This window comes from Mauremys reevesii, linkage group 6, assembly GCF_016161935.1.
Source record: "Mauremys reevesii isolate NIE-2019 linkage group 6, ASM1616193v1, whole genome shotgun sequence".
Classification (NCBI taxonomy): Eukaryota; Metazoa; Chordata; order Testudines; family Geoemydidae; genus Mauremys; species Mauremys reevesii.
This window is the reverse complement of record NC_052628.1, coordinates 25,569,907-25,588,391: the sequence shown is the minus strand read 5'-3', so window position 1 is coordinate 25,588,391 and position 18,485 is coordinate 25,569,907. Positions and strand designations below refer to the sequence as shown.

General features: G+C 41.0%; 1 long non-coding RNA gene across 2 annotated transcripts in view; it reads right to left on the bottom strand.

Annotated features, from left to right (window-relative positions):
* LOC120407486 overlaps positions 1–2,543 on the bottom strand; it is a 39,187-nt gene extending 36,644 nt beyond the window's left edge. For both annotated transcript variants that reach the window (XR_005600028.1, XR_005600029.1), the window contains exon 1: positions 2,422–2,543. This is a non-coding gene — a long non-coding RNA (uncharacterized LOC120407486). The remainder of the gene's footprint in view (positions 1–2,421) is intronic.
* Positions 2,544–18,485: the final 15,942 nt, after the last annotated feature.

Genomic DNA, 18,485 nt, shown 5'->3' with positions numbered 1-18,485 from the left:
AGCCCAAAGGAAACACCTAAGTTACATGAAGTGGGGCAGATTAGTCACCCTCATCTTCCGGAAAGACGACCAGATCTGGGAGACACTGAGTCCCATCAGTATGCGACAATTCATCTTTATCAAAGTGGTATAGTCAAGAAAGGCCTGGGTAGAACCCCATCTGTTTGGGCATCAGAGAGCCCAGCCAGCACAGCATAAGGATGCCCAATATTGATGAATGCTGTCGCTTTTCAGAGGTGTTTTAACCTCTCTCTTTTCCATTGAGAGTGAAACCAACTCTCTCAAGCTTTCCTCATGCAACAACTTGATGTCTTGGGACCTACTCTCCACTCAGTGATGGGATGCTAAGGGAGGGACTCCAACAGGTGACTGCAGAGTATCACCTCTTTTGTTTTGTATTCTTTGGGCAAGGTTCTGAAGCCAGGATCTCCCATGGTTCTCATTAGACATGCCAGTATTGAAGGAGTATTTTGTGTCAGCTAAGGTTAAAATTTTCCTATTAAAATCAGATGTTTGACAGGGATATATGGCTAACCCAGAAGTATTTTGTTGCATCACAGACTGAATTAAAATATGTTTTAATAATTGGTTATGATAGTCTAAGTATTAAATAACCAGTCTGGATTTTCTACATATATTTGAAATTTACTAAAGCCCCAGCACTGTTATTCAACTCGGAGTCATCTGACCCTAGGTTTCCACAAGCTATGCGTCAATGTCCAGGGTCACGACCTTCATGCAGAAAGAACTCCCCATACAAAGCATCTAAAGCCTCAAAATAAAATTCCCCAACCAGGGATTCTCCTTCCCCAGTCTCTCTTGGCTCTCTCTCTCTCTCTCTCTCTGATAGCTTTGGTCACATCCCAGGTTTCTTCCCATTCCCATCCAAGAGAGACCCACCCACAGAGAGCTCCACAACCGGACGAAGAGAAAAGAGAGCTCTTTTATACCTCTGCCCCTTTCCCAGTATGCATTACTGCCAATCTTACAAGTCCCAGAATGCTTTACTACTTTAACAAAGTTGTGCCAAGCTACAAAAATGCCTTAAAGTGCCTCACACTATTACAAGAACATTGTATCAATAACACTTTGTTGCCTTATAAGCAGCCATCATGGATTTTGCTCATCATATCAGAATGGTGTAAAACATTAGCAGCCTAGGTAATCTAGATCCAGTACTAACTCTGAGATTTTATGTGCAATAATCATCTGACTGCCTTAACTGGGCTTGCAGCTATTTAGTTTTCATGAGCTGTGTGGATATATAACAACTTTAAAAAGATGTTTTCAATTGTTCTCAAAAGAGGCTTGCCCTGCCAAGATCAAATAAAGCTCTGTAAAGATATAGACACAATAGAGTAAACATATTTTTAAGATTTAAATATTTTTCTGCCAGCAACACTATAATTTGAGAGCCAGAAAGCTGTATGCAGTCCATTCTCTGCAGTGTTCCAAGGGAAAAAAATAATCAAAAACTGCAAAAAATTTACTTGGACCTACTATAATCTCACAGTCCCAGAACATTTCTTTGCCTTTGAAGTTATGCTATAGTGATGATGGTCATGTCATCTGTCCCTTCAGTTACAGCTATTTCTCAACAACATTAATTCCAGAAAAGACATTTGCTTTGCAATCCACACAATTGGTATAAGTATGGGAAAACACTAAAAACTTGGGGTCAGATATGCCCCTGAAAGTTTGGGATGAATCATTGCAGCTCACAAAATCAGGTATCTTGTAAGCTTCTCTCTACTTCCTGATTCCAGTCAGGATAGAAATACTGCCAGAGCCACCTCTCATGATATTGTCACATCCAGATAAAGGTAAGAACAACATGGCCTTATTGTGTCTGAATCAGTTGCCAGTTCCCAACAACCAACCAGTCCTTTGCCTTTCTAGTGAACACTGCACCTATTGTACTTACTGTATCAGGCAATTAATAATACACTGGCAATACAAACATACATAAAGCTCTGAGAAGAAGCTGTCAGGTTACAAGTTCAACAGGATTTAGGATTTTTTGGGAGATTTTCTCTTTATGTTTTAATTTTAACAAAACTCAAAGAGCCTTGAATTTTGTCCAACTACATGTGTAACATTTCTTGTTGCCACTACATATTTCTGCATATCCATTACAGTAAGTACTAAGTGTACTTGACTTAATATGAATAATTCAATTATTTAACCTACTGAACAAGTCTGTGTTTGAATACACCTTGTAATAAAAGTGCTTTATTTTTGTTATAGACATCTGCAGTAGACTATGTAGTGCAAGATTACTTCCTATGGGATTTAGCTTCTTACCAGAATTGTAGTTTTGATGCCATTGTCCCAGTGCAATCATATGCTGGCTTTGTACTTTTGTAGGCACTTGGTTTAAAACTCAAAATTTCATTTCCCATTGTGGTGGGTTGCACTCACCTCCTTGAGCTCCCCCGGAGACCAAGCACAGTGCACCAATCTCTTCAGCTCTCAGCCTGCCTCTGCAGGTCATTACTGGCTCAGCCCTCTGGCCAGGATCACACAGTCCAAACCCTTCTGGGATACAACAAACTTAAACAGAAGAAGTTCCTTGCCCATTATAAACAAAATGGTTTCATGCTCTTCTAGGGCTAAATGCTCTTTCTGAAACTGAATTAGTAGGGATCCTTCTGAACTGCTACCACTGACTAGGTACAGCAATGAGCCCTGGCCCAGACTGGTTCCTTTGGCTGTAAGCTAGGGAGCATCTCTCTTCACTCCTCTAGCCAGGAATTATCCTGCTACCACCAAGCAACTTCTTTTATTTCAGCCTGCTGGGTCCTGATTGGCTGTGGCTGGTCCCCAGTCATTCCAACCCTACCACACCTTCCGTTGCCAGCTTCCTGGTTTATATAGGCTCCTCCAGATGAACCTGCTTCCAATCAATTCCCTGCTCCCTGGCTCCTCCTCTAGCTACAGCCTGTGGAGCTCATTGGCAGCCTGCCAGGCCATCTTAACTCCTTCCAGTCCTGAGAAATGTGGTGTTTTGCCTAAAGCCCCGGTACCAGGAGTTGTGGGATTTCCTGAGAATCTGAACTTTTTATTGTTTTTAAGAGTAAATTTCTAGACCTCATGGTTGCAGAGAAAAGCTTGAAAACATGAATTTTAAAAGGTCAAAAAATAGAAGACAAATAAAAATAATGCAGACTAAAAAAAAAAGTCTGAGCAAATTTCATGATTTTTCAGGGCCTGACTCATGATTATTTAATTATTGGGTGTGTTTTTAATTCCTCATTTTAATTCCCCATCCTTCTATTCCATCACCTTTCATTCATCACCCCAATCAGGTTTTTTAGTCTTATTTTTCTTGATTCACTACCGTATACTCTGCTCCAAACAGTAGCACCAAAGAATATTCCAGTCTGTTCTGAATGAGGCCAAATGACATAAGACAGAAATGGCTATTTCTTCAGAAGCACAGGTATGGCATCTTTTCAAGGGATGCACATCCTTCCCAATTAACTTACTATAGCATCTCACTGGTTATGATCAGATTTTTTAGAACTATAAAATATGCGGAATCCATTTTGTACATGAGTACAACATTCATCTAATTAAATGGAAAATATGCTGAAGAAACACTTTTCCCTGAACAACTAATGCTTCTCCAGTTCAAGTTATATTAAAAAAATACATGAGAACCAGTCATGAAGTAGATTAAAAACAGGTGCATGTTTCATCCACAGTATTTCAGTGATTACCTCTCCAAAACTTTTCCTATGTAACTTCAGTTCTACATCAGCTACTGAAATGGACCCATCTTTATTAAATCAATTTTGAAATGAAGAACCTAACAGACCAAAAGCCGCAGCACTCAGTCAGCTGTATGGACTCTAATTCAGCATAGTGATACCAAGTATAATATTAAAGTATCCTAACATACATATCCAACACAAATGTTATCCTTGGCTAACATTAAAGCTAGTGACAATCTCTGACAAGTGTGAGAAAATTCAAAGCAAAGCAAGCTTAACATTTGTTCCTTAGTTCATCTCATTGCCTCTCACTTGTAGAAGAGGAAGGATGGTCTAGTCATTAGGGTGTTTGCCTAGCACTTGGAGACATAATTCTAGCCTCTATTCAGTCACAGACTTCCTGTGTGAGGTTGGGAAAGTCACTTAGTCTCTTTGGGTATGTCTATATTGCAGCTGGGAACAAACCTCCCAGGTTGGTTTGATAGACTCAAGCTAGCATGCTTAAAAATAGCAGTGTGAATGTTGCAGCTCAGGGTCTCAAGCCTGGGGTGGGGGGAAGCTTAAGAGTCTGAGCTGCAACATCCACACTGCTATTTTTAGCATGATCCCAGCTGGGAGGCTTGCTCCCAACTGCAGAGTAGATATACCCTTTGTGCCTCAGCTCCTCATCTGTAAAATGGGGCTAATAGCACTGCCCTACCTCACCTGGGTTTTGTGAGGTAACTACATTAAAGCTTGAGAGCACTCAGATACTATGGTAATGGGGGAGGGGGGGCATACAAGAGATTGTGATGAGATACACTGTGTGCCATAATACCTGGGGAACACAGGACAAGTTAAAAAGGCACTTTCATCCTTCTTGCTTGTAAACAACTTTATTTCTGTGTCACTTTTTCTTACCTCATGTTAATTTTTTTTAAGTTTTTGTTAAAAGTATTTGTGAATTAAGAGCTATTCGCGTAGCTGAAGTCGAAGTATCTTCATTCAACTTACCTGTCCGTCCTCACGACGGGCTCCCCCGTCGACTCTGCTTACTCTTCCTGCCGAAGTGGAGTACGGGCATCGATTCAGGGATCGATTTATTGCATCTAGATAAGACACGATAAATCAATCCCCAATAGATTGATTACTACCCACCGATCCGGGGAAGCTGGGAAGCAAACTGTCACATCCTCACTGGTCACACTGAAATAAGGCAGTTTTGGGCTGTTTAAAAGGTGATCCAATCTATCACTTCCAGATAAAGGGAAGAGCCTAGAAAATGTAAAAGGAAATTTAGTTTGATAGTTTTCTGATTGGTAAGAACTCACTTTATCAATAGACACAGCTGGGAAACCCTTATGTCTTTATAGATGTAGTGTGAAATCCTTACTTCTATATTGTTTTGTCATCATAGTTTCCACTTTGCTATTGTTTATTTGCATGGTCTCTGTCTGGTTCTATGATTGTTTCTGTCTGCTGTATAATTAATTTTGTTGGGTGTAAACCAATTAAGGTGGCGGGATATAATTGGTTAGATAATCATGTTATGATATGTTAGGATTGGTTAGTTAAATTTCAGTAAAATGATTGGTTAAGATATAGCTAAGCAGAACTCAAGTTGTACTGTATAGTCTGCAGTCAATCAGGAAGTATGGGGGGTTGGAATCGTGTTTGCTAAGGGGGGAAATGGGAACAGGGACACAGGCAAAGCTCTGTGGCATCAGAGCTGGGAAGGAGGACAATGAGGAAGGAAACTGGAATCATGCTTGCTGGAAGTTCACCCCAATAAACATTGAATTGTTTGCACCTTCGGACTTTGGGAATTGTTGCCCTCTGTTCATGCGAGAAGGACCAGGGAAGTGAGAGGGTGAAGGAATAAGCCCCCTAACAGGTATATTTTAATGTTAGCTAACACTGTTAAAATCCTAGTGCAGACAAGGCACTTGTAGTTTTAATACCTACTAGCTGGTCAAAATATTAATAAGGCACCATAGCATCTTAATATTAAAATGCCTAGACTTTTCACATAAGATGCTGAGTAGCCATTTTTTACTTTATTTGGTTTTGATTTGGCACGGAAAATTGAAAAACTGTCATTTCAGTTTAATGTGAAATGATTTTTTTTTTCAGTTTAGCCACTGCACTAAAAAAGATAAATGATTTGCCCAGCTCTAGTGCTGAGGGAGTCCCCAGTGGTCAGTTTTCCAGAGGGCTCCAGCCCATGGTGCTCTGCACACAGATGTCCCAGTTGGCTCTTAAACCCCCAGGTGCAGGTGAGTAATTTCTCTTTCCAACCAAGCCTGCCTGGGGAGGTTGTGGAAGTTCCTTCACTGGAGGTTTTCAAAAGGAGGCTGTATAGCCATCTGTCTTGGATGGTTTAGACATAACAAATCATGCATCTTGGCAGGGGGTTAGACTAGATGACCCTAGACTAGTCCCCTCTAACCCTATAGTTCTATGATTACATTTGTCCTGAATGATAAAAGAGAGAAATGGAGCAAGGCAAAGAGCACAAAAAAGGAAAGAAGGGAAATATTTCTATGAGGTGTTGATCTCATATAGACCATAACAAATTGCAACCTTCAGAACACATTAGGACCTGATCCTGAGCAGCGGAGAATTCTTGAGAATGAAGGGTGCTCCCACCCAGAAAGCCCTAATGTTCCACTTGCAGGATTGGGGCCATGCATTTTTTAAATACAAAATTCTTCATTGACTGTATGATTGTTACAGAACCATCAGAAACTACAGAAATATTCCCCTCAACACACACACACTTTGACATGACAGGTTGCAACAGTTGCTTCCAACACAGTCTATTTTACTAACAAAAAGTACATAAAAATAATCTTTGTGAACTAAAAATCTGAATCAAAATAACTAGTTCCTCAACAAGCTTTTTTTTCCAGAACAGCCAAATTCACAGGTCTACATTATGGACTTGCTGTGCAGTCTGCAAACTTTAGTTAAAAGGATTTTTGTGGCCCTGGAAATCCGTAACTTCTAGTTTCTATATAAAGTCAAATAAATAACTAAACAGCCTAACTAATTTCCACAAATCAATTGTAAGACATGTTGTGAGCTGAAACGCGAAGAATACATTTTCATGATCCTGCCGTGAGGTCTGAAACTACAGACCTATAATGGAAATGATGATTCTTAGTATTCATCATTTTTATTATTAGTCCTCGTTTATCTTGCAGCTACAATGTATTAGGCCCTATGAAAGACACAAAGGATATGTCTATGCAAGCAGCTGAGAGTGTGCTTCCCAGCACAGGTAGGTAGATGCACTAGCTTTGCTTAAGCTAGCATGCTAAAAATAGTAGCGTGGCTGCAGCAGCACAGGCAGCTGCTCGAGCTAGCCTCCCCAGTATGAGTCCAGGCGGTCAGGCAGGTTTGTACTCAGGCAGCTAGCCCGAGCCACTGCCCTTGCTGTTACAGTCACACTGCTATTTTTTAGTGCTCGAGCAGAACTAGCACGTGTCTGTCTACACATGCTAGGAAGCATACTCCCATATACAGTGTAGACATACCCAAAGAGAAATCATCATACCCAAAGAGAAACACAGCCCCGGCCCTGAAGAGCTTACAGTGAAAGGCCCTGATCCTGCAAGCTATTCCAAATGGGTGGACCTGTGTGGTTGTGCAGAGCCCCACTGACTTCAGTTACTTCATTACCAAGCAGTTGCATGCAAGGATCCACCCACATTGATCACACAGCAGGATTGGGGGTGTTGGACATGCAAACATTTACACCTATGAATGAGCTTTATTCATGTCACTAGTCCCATGTGAATAGTCAGTGGAAACAGTCGGAGCTCAGCCCCACCCAAGAAGCAATCAATCAGCACATTGCACTAGCAGGTCTTCACAGCAGCATCCTGAACATTAGTATCAGCTTTATATCCTGGTGAGTGTACTGCATTTTCACAGTAACCAAACATACCAGAGATGAAGCGATCCAGTGCTTTCCCTAGTGTGTGCAGTAGTGCCTGGGAGCTCTAATGAAAAAAGATCAAACAAAGAATTAAGGTAGCCCCAGACAGATAGAAATATGATTGGGGTTTCCAAAGTTATTATAACCAAGTGCTGCAATTATTTGTGTATTTTTATTAAACGGATTACAGTTTTGCTAAAATGGTGTGATGGAATTACTGTAATGTTTAATGTTATTCCTCTAAATGAGACAAAACTGTAATTTTCAAGCAAAAATACTGTTTTCAAATATAAAGAGAGATAAAATGAGATCTTATCCCTTATTCATGAGAGACAGATGTTATTTTTGGCTGTACAGTTTAATGAATACCATATTATGATCTTTTTAACCTAACACCAGAAATAACACTTCTAGCATTCAGAAGCTTAAATACACTTTCAGTAAAAGCTTCTATTAACATTCAGAACTTAGTTCCCATTGCAAAAGCTTTAAGCTGTCAGCTACATACAGTCCCCATTGTGCAAGGGTTTTTTTAAACCCATCAAAAGGTATTCATGCAAATGATTGAATCCTTAGCAGTCTGCTAGTTGAGGTTGGAAACACTATCTTTGCAATATTTTCCTGTTGCTTTTCTTTACAGCACTTCACTTACTGATCTGATATCTTAGTGCAGTGTTGTCAGGGAGGGTGTTTGTTTTCTTTCTCTAAAAAGGGAACACTGCATCATTTAAAAAATGCTGTTATATTTATGTTTTTTTATTGATTTTGGAATATGCCTGCCAGTAAGTACCAGCTGAAACTAATTACCATCAGTACAAAATCTCCATGCTGAACTGGGCTGCTGACAAAAATGCAACTAGAAAATGAATAAAATGTTTCTTGGGAGGCAGTGGTCTTTTCTGCTAACCAGTGACTACAATGAAAAATAACACATACACCCCCACTACAAATGGTTATTATTAGCATTTCACTTTTATGGGGATAACTTTCTTTCCAACCAATGAGCTGCAGCTTTTTCTAACTGCTCAATTTAAGCCAACTACAAAAGATTTCTTGTGTGCCTGCGTGGCGAGTGTGTCAATGTTTGAGATAAGATTTCTCCCATCCAGTGCAGTAGAACAGCTCAGAACAAACAATGTCGGAATGAGAAAGAGCCTCCTAATCCAGCATCCAGTGCAGTATTCTGAGTTTTGGATGGGAGAACTATTCTCACTATTCCATACACTATTAATCTTGTTCATGACTCTTCAGGTGAATGTTGTTACTTACACGCAAGGGCCAGAGGTCTTGGGCTACAGATTAGCAGCACTCAGAAAAGCTCAGGAGCTGGGGCAGGGAGGAAGAAGGTGCTTTTAAGACACCTTTATGCCCCCACCCCATCCCGAGCTGACCAGGGACCAGGCCCATTCTCCTCATAGGTGTAAGCAGACCGAGGGCTGTCCAAACTTATGCCTGACACCTCATGGCCTTATAGAGTCATTCCCACATCTGTGGATCACTGGAATAGATGGATGTCCCTTCTCTCAGCCATCACCTCTTCCACAATCCTGATATGGTGTGGCTAACAGAGCAAGGCAAAGCAGCCAAAGTGCCAGGGTCAGCATCTGGCCCAAAAACTTCTTAAAAGGACCACCAAATTTGTGGTAGAAAACATGAACAAGATAAAGCTGAAACAGTATGCTATGGCCTATTTTTAGCATGCTAGCTTGATCTGAGCTAGTGTGGGCACGTCTCCTTGAGTTGGAATTTATACCTCCAGCTGAAAGTACAGCCATACCCATAGCACACCTTTGTGGCAGCAGAGTAGGGTTCTTTCCTAGCACTCAAATTTACACTGGGAGGGGGGGCTACCTGCCACACAATCAGTGCACCGCTGCTGGAAGTGGACATGGTTTGCTGTCTGTGGGGTGTAACCAGGCAAGCAGCCCCCCTAGACCATATGCTGTGACATATAATGCAAATTAAGGCTGCTGCAAACATGCTCTTTTTTTTTTTTAGGAACAATAAGGTGGGTCCCGCAGTGTGTTACCTTCTATGCCAAATTGAGCCATCCTGTCATGTGTCCTCTACCCCCAGCATGGCTCCAGTGAGCAAGGCCAGGCCTTTACCCTACACATCCTCCTATATCAATCTGCAAAGGACCAGTTCTAGAAGTCTAAAGGGGCACTACAATGTACTTATTCAACGGAGAACACAAACATGCTACACTTTTTCTTGAAATGTCAGTTTTCATTCCTTTACTATCTTCTGTTGCAAACCCTAATTGATTTCAGCGTGGTCTTTAGTGTATGAATTTCTTTCACTGACACATGGATTATTGTAGAGCCATTTTTGGTCACAAACATGGCCTGATTTTTTGCACCCTCTATTTGCGGTAACAAAATTGCTGATGTAAATTTGCACCAGCAGATATCTGCAGGTGCAGCTGATATCATTTCATAGCTAAATACCTGACGTAGGCACCATCAGGTACCCAAATATCTAACTGACATCATTTATACTCACAATTCTTTGTGCCTTCAAAATTGTCAGTGTGAAAAGGGGGCTCAGGCATCAAGTTTCAGTTAAATCAGGCGTTGACACTCTCCTCTTGGCATCCAGGCACTCACTATGACTGATTAATAAAATAACATATCCCTGAATCTGGAGGTTAGAAACGCAACAAAGCAGAGGTAGCTGGGTAAAGCTGTAGTGAAGTGACTTGAATAAGGCTGAACAGAACACAATTTATGGTGTTTAGACTGCACCAGTGCTGGCACAGATATATAACGAGAGCAGGCCAAAAAAACACTCAAAACTTTGGAGGTAATTTAAATATGTCTGCACATGCACATGAACAGCTTCCAATATTTTGTTTTAACTCCTGCCTTTGCTTTTTATTTTAATATTTCCAAAGTACCTAATCCACCCTAGTGACTATTGACCATACAATTTGCATTTTAAAATGCAATGTTTTGAAGTTATATATATCCATGAAGAGCACTTTTAAAACCTTCACTGCTTTCTTATTATTTGCATTCTTCTATCTCCAAAATCAAATGGCTCGTTTCAAATTTCCTTCAGAAAATCCCCTGCCTGGGCTCAAATGCTGAATGCTAAATTTCACCCGAGAGTACACTTTACGGTTCAGTTAAAAATGGAAAAACTGACAGGAGTATGGGGCTGTGGATGTGCTGTTACAGGATAATGTTTCTAGCTTTGTAAAGAGAGAAAAAACACATTTTTGAATTGTAATGCTCCACAAAAAGGGCAAGGTCCTAAACTAATGAAAAAAATCAACCTTGTGCTATTGCTATGCTGACTGACAACAGGTAAGGTTTGGCCCCCAACTCCTTTCCTACTAAATATTTTACTTTCTTGAAGTGATCATGGTTTAGGAGAGGTGTAATCTAATAATCTCAACACAGCAAAGGAGACAGAAATTTGAGAGTTATAATCCCTTAAAACACTTAAACTCTGTCATAGTTTCCTCATCCTTAAACTGGGGATAAGAATCCTTACCTGCTGTACTGGGTCGATGCAAGGATCAATTAGTCAATGTTAAGTACTTTAAGGATGAAAAGCTCTATATAGATGATAACCATGTTACAATCCAGGTCTCAATCCTATCCCTGGGGAATTCTGCACCACTGCGCAATGCAAAATTTTGCAGAAATTAATGTTTTTTTGCACAGAATTTCCTTTCTCCCACAGAAATGGGCTGCAGTCCTGCTGGCAACCACTAGACCCCAGATTGCACGTGGAAGACACTGGTGGGGGTGGGATTATTAATTGATCATCAAAATAATCCACCTGCATCTTAGAAGGAATGTTTTTAAATCTCTAGTAGATGGGTATCTATTTTAGCTGTGAATCCCTTCCCTGCAAGCAATCCCACAGCCTCCCTTGGCAGCTTACTCCATCGCATTGTTCTTCTTATAAACCTTTCATACTTAACTTACATTTTCCTTGCTGCATTGCCCATTACTACTTCTGTCCTCAGTGACTAATGTGAACAAGTGATACCAGCTCTCATCATGACACCCGTTGGATGTATTGTAGTCAGTTCCCATGTCTCCATCAATCATCTCTACATTAAACATTCTCGCTTCTCTTAAAATTTTCCACATAGGTCTTATTTTCCAAAACATGTATCATTTTTGCTGCTCTCCTTTGAACTCTCTCCAACGTGTCTTGGTCTTTTTTAAATGTGGTGCCCAGAACTGAATACAGTACTGTTAATGGTGCATTGAGTAGAACCGAATAATTATTCTTGCTCTATGTGTGATACTCTTGCTAATACAACCAAATACATTAGTAGCATTTTTTTCAATCAGTGCTGCATTGTTAAGTGACTCCATAGTCAGTTTACCATCTACTATATTCCCCAGATATTTTTCGGATGTATATGTCCACACAGAATTCCCTCATTCTATATTTATTCCTTCCTATGTGAACCATACTTTTTTGTTCAAGTGACTTTGGTCCATTTCTCCAATATGTCAACATCATGTCCGAGTATTTTAAAACCATACTCGCCAAAGTATTTATAGCTCTTCTTATACCACTAGCCTACTCTCCACCACTTCTGTCAAGTCAGTAATGAAAGCAGTGAATAGCATTGTTTTCACAATGTGCCCTGGCATCATCCTAATTTGACAATAAGTGAATAATTACTTTCTGTGCTGGTTTTTTTAAAATTCAGTTTTATGGGGAGAATTGAGTCCATTTTACACTAGTTCCATCTAATCCACACTTCTGCAATTTCCCTATGAAAACTTGATGTGCAATTATACAAAATTCCTTAATAAAATCTAACATTAAAATTATGATAAACACCTGAATTCTTCTTGCACACAGCTGCCAAGTGTCTCTCCATGACAATTTAACAGTAGAGGGGTGGCAGTACGCTGCTAAATAGTTCCCTTTTATTGTTTCAACACAACCCAGATACAGTGGGCAGATATTGTAATTAAGGGGTCCTTGAAAGGTAGAGTTTAAACATCTCATCCTTGCCAAAGTATATACTTCCCGTCAAGGGCAAGTGTCTTTTTTTTTTTTTAACTTCCTAATTCCTAAAAAAATTTAGGAAGGGGATATTATTCTTCGGAGAATTTTAACAAGGTGCTTAATCCTGCTTTTGATCAATCAAATGTACACAGCGGGCATTCAGGAGGAGCAAGTGCAAATTTGTTGAATCACTTAGAAAATGAGGATATGGTGAATGTCCAGCAGGATCCACAGGTCAGGGAATATACCATAGGTGTATTTTGATTTACTATACACACTATTCTGCTACTTATGAATCTTATTCAGGGACTGATATGAGTTTTGTTACTAGGACCTTGGCTAGTTTAGTCAAAAAAGCTAATCTGGGAGTGATAACTTGGTCTGCATGTATTAGATTCAAAGATTGGGACTCAATGGAAAAACAAAGAGCTTGGCAGTTGTTCTCTGACCCTGTTAGAGGTCAAGAGCTGGAAGAAAAAATTCAGAAATACATACAAGAAAGTGTTGAGGAAGGGATCAATAAAAGTGTTCTCTGGGGAGCTGGAAAGGCCGTACTGAGGGAGATCCTTATAAATAAAGCATCATACCTCAAAAAGATGAAAGCTCCAAACGAAGAGAGTTTGGTTAAATAACTCTGGTTTGGAAGGTAGACAAATCTACGGGATCTCAATACTTTCCCATCCTCCTTTTAATCTAACAGTGAGGTTTTTCTCTCTGTGATCTCATTTCTCTTGACCTGCGCCTTCCCTGCCTTATAAATGGTTATCCAGAATCTTCTTGCAGGCTTTGTCCATCTTCCACCCACACTTTGTGGGCAGGGGTTGTTTCACAACTGTCTCCATCCACAAGTCTTTGCAACAGGGGCAATCTAGTGATCTAATTTTCACACCCTTGCCCTCTATATTTTGGGGCATTGCATATCCTATCACCCATTGTCCCTTTTATCTATCGTCTCTCATTCTTATAGCCCTATAATTGTATTCCCGGGTTCCTCATCTCAAGGCCCTGGCTGCAAGCATTCTGGGGACAGCCTTCAGATACTCTCAGGCTTCCTTTCTCCCCAGATGCCTGCTCAATCAGTTCTTCCCTTTCTCCATTTTCTCCTGGGGAATGTTCATTTCCCTTTCACCCCCTGGCTTGTATCCTGTTTTCTAGGGTTCTTCTCTTCCCCTACCTTGATCCCTTTCTCAATCTTCCTCAGTGGCTCAGTTCTCTTCTGCCATGGACCTCAGATGCCTACTTTCTTCTCACAGGGCAAAGGGTTCCAGTCTGTCCCTAACACTGCTGGATAGGGCAACCTATCCACAACCCCAACCCATTTCCATCTGAACTTTCCCCAGACCTCCAGGGGTATCTCAGCCAATGGGGCAGAGTTTTCACTCCCCATGGAATCACTCCAGACTCAGCCTCTCCACTGGCAGGATTCAGTGTGGCAATACCACATCTTTCCTGGCCAGCAAACACCCTGATGCAGTGTCCACTATGCCAATCTCCCATCTGTTCCCCACCTTCACTGAGATGATTGGCATTTTTATCTGTTACTTCCTCAAGGTCCCAGTCCAACCACAAAATTCAGTCAGCCAGCAGCCCACATAGGGGAAATCTCTTTCTGTATGTCCCAGTTTCTCACCATTAATAGAAGGTAATATCCCAACTCCACAAAGGAGTTGTCTCCTCCCTTTTCTTCTCTGCAAGCTTTACTCCTGCCACTTCTCCAACCTTCTTTCCCTGCTCTAGTCTGTTATGTGGTCGCACTCCCTTGCAGGGGAAATCTGCTTCCTCAAATTTCTCTGCAAGTTTGACCGCCACTGCCAGTGTTGTGAGTAGATGCCTCCTATCCCATATACAGGTGTACTCAGGGTGGCTTTGCAGAAATTGATCCCTCATTATGGAGTTCATAATTTCATTAATAATCAGAAATTTATCCCTAGGAAATATCAAAGTGACATTATGGGTAAGAGCTGAGATTACTCAATTTGGGACAGCTGTTCCTGGGTCCTGATTTGAAGTCATACCAAGAGAGATGTAATAATGTACATAATATCAATATCCCTTATTTCCAATATTTACATGTCAAACATGGCTCTATCTAGACCTTTAATGACACATGATGAGTTGAACCAGGAGCAAGCTGGAACAAAAAGGTTTAATTTCAAAGATATATACAATTTTGACTGAAAAAGATGTTGATAACAGAAGAACCCCAGATGAAAAGATGGGAGAGGGATCTGGACAAAAAACTGATCTGCATGTGGCTCTCTGTATGGAAATAGGATACACATCTTCAATTTGTTTAGCTCATAAAGAACAATTGTATAAATTACTGTATATATGGCATTTCTAATCATAGAATCATAGAATATTAGAGTTGGAAGAGACCTCAGGAGGTCATCTAGTCCAATCCCCTGCTCAAAGCAGGACCAACACCAACTAAATCATCCCAGCCAAGGCTTTGTCAAGCCAGGCCTTAAAAACCTTCAAGGAAGGAGATTCCACCACCTCCCTAGCTAATCCATTCCAGTGCTTCATCACCCTCCTAGTGAAATAGTGTTTCTTAAATCCAACCTAGACCTTACTCACTGCAACTTGAGACAATTGCTTCTTGTTCTGTCATCTGCTACCACTGAGAACAGCCTAGCTCCACTCTCTTTGGAACCACCCTTCAGGTAGTTGAAGGCTGCTATCATTTGACTCCAGTTAAGATTCATCATATTTTTGCTACTAGGGAGGCACTTTGTTGGAGGGTTGTGGGGAAAGGGAAACATACATGCACATGTGGTGGCTGTGTCCAGGAATTAGATAGTTTTGGGAGGAAATTATTGAAGAGATTCATCTTATGACAAAACGCCGACTTCTTAGAGAGCCCCCTGTGTACTTTATGCTCCAGGAAATGATTAACATTTTAAAAAGAATAAAAAATTAATTTCTTTTTTATTGTTAGCAGTAAGACTTTGTATATCACATTATTGGAAAAATGTGACTTCTCCTCCTATGGAATTGGGCATGGTAAAATATGGACTGTCGTTGTAATGGAAGAGCAGTCACATCAAATATGTGCACAAGACAAGCACCAAAAAGAGGACAGGCATTTCAAAATGTGGTCACCCTTTTTAGTGTGCTCAGAGGAGAAGGTTTTCCAAGCCACCCACCCAGAATCTTTAGCAAGGCTCTTTGAATATTAATGTGATCCTGAATAAGTAATATACAATTAATATGTTAATGTTTATCTTAATAAAAAGTTTAAAAGATAAAATAAAATCTAGCATTAGCATTGGCACAGCATTTCCTTACTTCACTAAACAGCAAGAAAGCAGCAAAGAAATAACTTAATGTGCCATGATTCATTTGTAATAATTCCACATTGCCTTCTATTTATTACCTTATTTTCCTCCATCTCGGTTCCTATATCGCATCCCATCAATGTAGCATCTGAGTGCCACCAATGATATTTTTTCTTTTTTCCTAGTCAGCATATTAGATAGATAGATATCAGCTAAAATAAGAATGTATGTGTATTTCAGCTGGTATTGTGTTTCAAACACTTGGTCCAGCTCCCATGAACATTTTATACCCTGTGGTATAAATATTCCAATATTTTAATCATTCCTGTGGACCATTGCTGTTTTGGAAGTTCATGGGCATAGGTAGAGAGAGAGGGACCCATGTAGCTCGGATCAATTTCAGGCAGGGCTTTGAAAATTGGGACAGGGATCTCGAAATGGAGTGTGTATTTTATGCAGAGAGCAAAGCACTGGAATGATGTGGTCCCAGAAATCTGAGCTTGGGTGAAACAGAGAGGGCCCAAACCAGCTTCAGTCTGCATTCTGTATATTTTGCAAAGGAGGGTCCCCGAAACTTCAATTCAGTACTTGCAATGGATGAAATTTACCCCTGTGCAGAGGAACAGCACCAAAGCAAAGACAATAGAGCTGAAATGGTTCATAGATTTTGCGTTGGTTCTCTGCACTGGGAAGAACTGCATCCATAAATATTTCACATTGCATAGACACGAAATAATGGAACTGTGAAGATACATATACTGTCAGTATAAAAATACTCTTTCCCGCTGTCTTTCTGTTAGGGAAAGATGCTAATCTGGAAGTTATTAGAGGTTAAGGTTGAAGATAGTTTTCTGTCTACCATTCATTTTGAGCCTACCTGTTTGTTGTCAGCCTCTCAGAAATGGCAGGAAGTGAAGAGCATGAAGAATGAACTACTCCCAACCATGCAGATGATTTGTTAGGGTTAAGGCATATTGGTGGTAGAGTGGCTCTGCTATACCTGTTCTGTGGATAAATAGGACTGTTCTGTAAATAGAGATCTTCAAAAAAGACTGATTCTCTAGTCTTTTATGCCAGTTTTCCACTGGTGAAACTCCACTGAAGACAACAGAGTTTCACTGATGTAAAACTGGTGTCATGGAGTGGATCGTCAGGCCCTTTATCTTTTCTTTGTTATGAAATTATATTTCAAAGTATTAGGTAATTTTATACTCTTGAAATGATTGCATTGCTCATTTTTATAACCCTCTGGACTTGTTTTGCAAGTATCGTTACATAATAAAAAAAATTAGAAAGCTTAATTTCTACATTTTCCAGGAACATCTGGAATAAGTCATTAAGATTAATTATGTGAAAAATATATCACATTTCAAATATCAGACTGCCAGTGTTCCATAATATGAGTGACTTTGTGCTGCCCCACATATTGGCACCATCTTAAAACTTTAAATCTTCCCGAGGAAGACAGTTGAAAATTAATATGCAGACATGTCTTAGAATTTAAATTGACACACACAAAACCTAGAAGGAGAGAAGGATATGGTTTGACACCTAACCGTCGTGTGGAGCACCTCCAAAATGCCCAACCTATTGACAGGTAGACTGTGTATGAAAGGTCAAGGTGTTATTACTGATGTTTTTATGTCAGCCTCTAAAAGCCTGACAAGGAAAAAAGAGCCGGATCCACAGCCTGATGAAGTCCATGAGATTCTATTCATTGACTACAACAGGCTTTGGATCTAACCCAAAGGGAGTATTTCCGGCACCGCCATCATTAATATGGGCTCATGATCAGAGTTCATCTTCAGCCACAATGGGACAGATTCAGATCTGGTGTAAATGGGTACTACTCCACTGACTGTATTTTGGTGGTTGAGAAGCAAAGCATCACTTAAGATGGCAGCAACCATTGATTGGGTGTGGTGGCAGGCAGTCAAAAATCCCCACCTTAGCCAAACTGGGCCCCAACACCCATGGGAGTTCAGAGACACTGACACGTTTCCAAACGTGTATATCCATGTCTTTTAAAATTAAAAAGTCCAAAGTAAAATCCAGGCTAAGAAAATTCCCCAGCAGAGGAGTTTATATTTATGGCAACTGTTACTATGCTGTACTTTAATCCACTGAAGAGAGCTTTAGAAAGTTATCACTAAGGCTGCAAGTCTTTCACGGAGGTCACGGAAGTCACAGATTCCGTGACTTTCCAGGACCTCCGTGAATTTCACTGCTGCAGCAGCTGGTGCGGCTGACCCCAAGCCAGCTGAGCAGCTGGGGCAGCCCTGGGGCCAGCCACACCAGCCACTGCTCCAGCGGCCCCAAGCAACTGGTCTTGAGTGCTGCCCCGGAGCAGTGGTCCAAGAGCAGCAGCAGCACCCCAGGGCAGGGCCCAGGGCCACTCCTCGCCCAGAGCGGTAGCAGTGGGGTCCCAAGCCATCCCCTGCCCAGAGAAGCAGCGGTTTCAGGGCCACGGGCTACCCCCCACCCAGAGTGGTGGCAGCGGGGCCATGGGGTACCCCCCACCCAGAGAGGCAGTGGCGGGGCCCCGGTTGCCCCCCCCCCCATGCCAGGAGCAGCAGC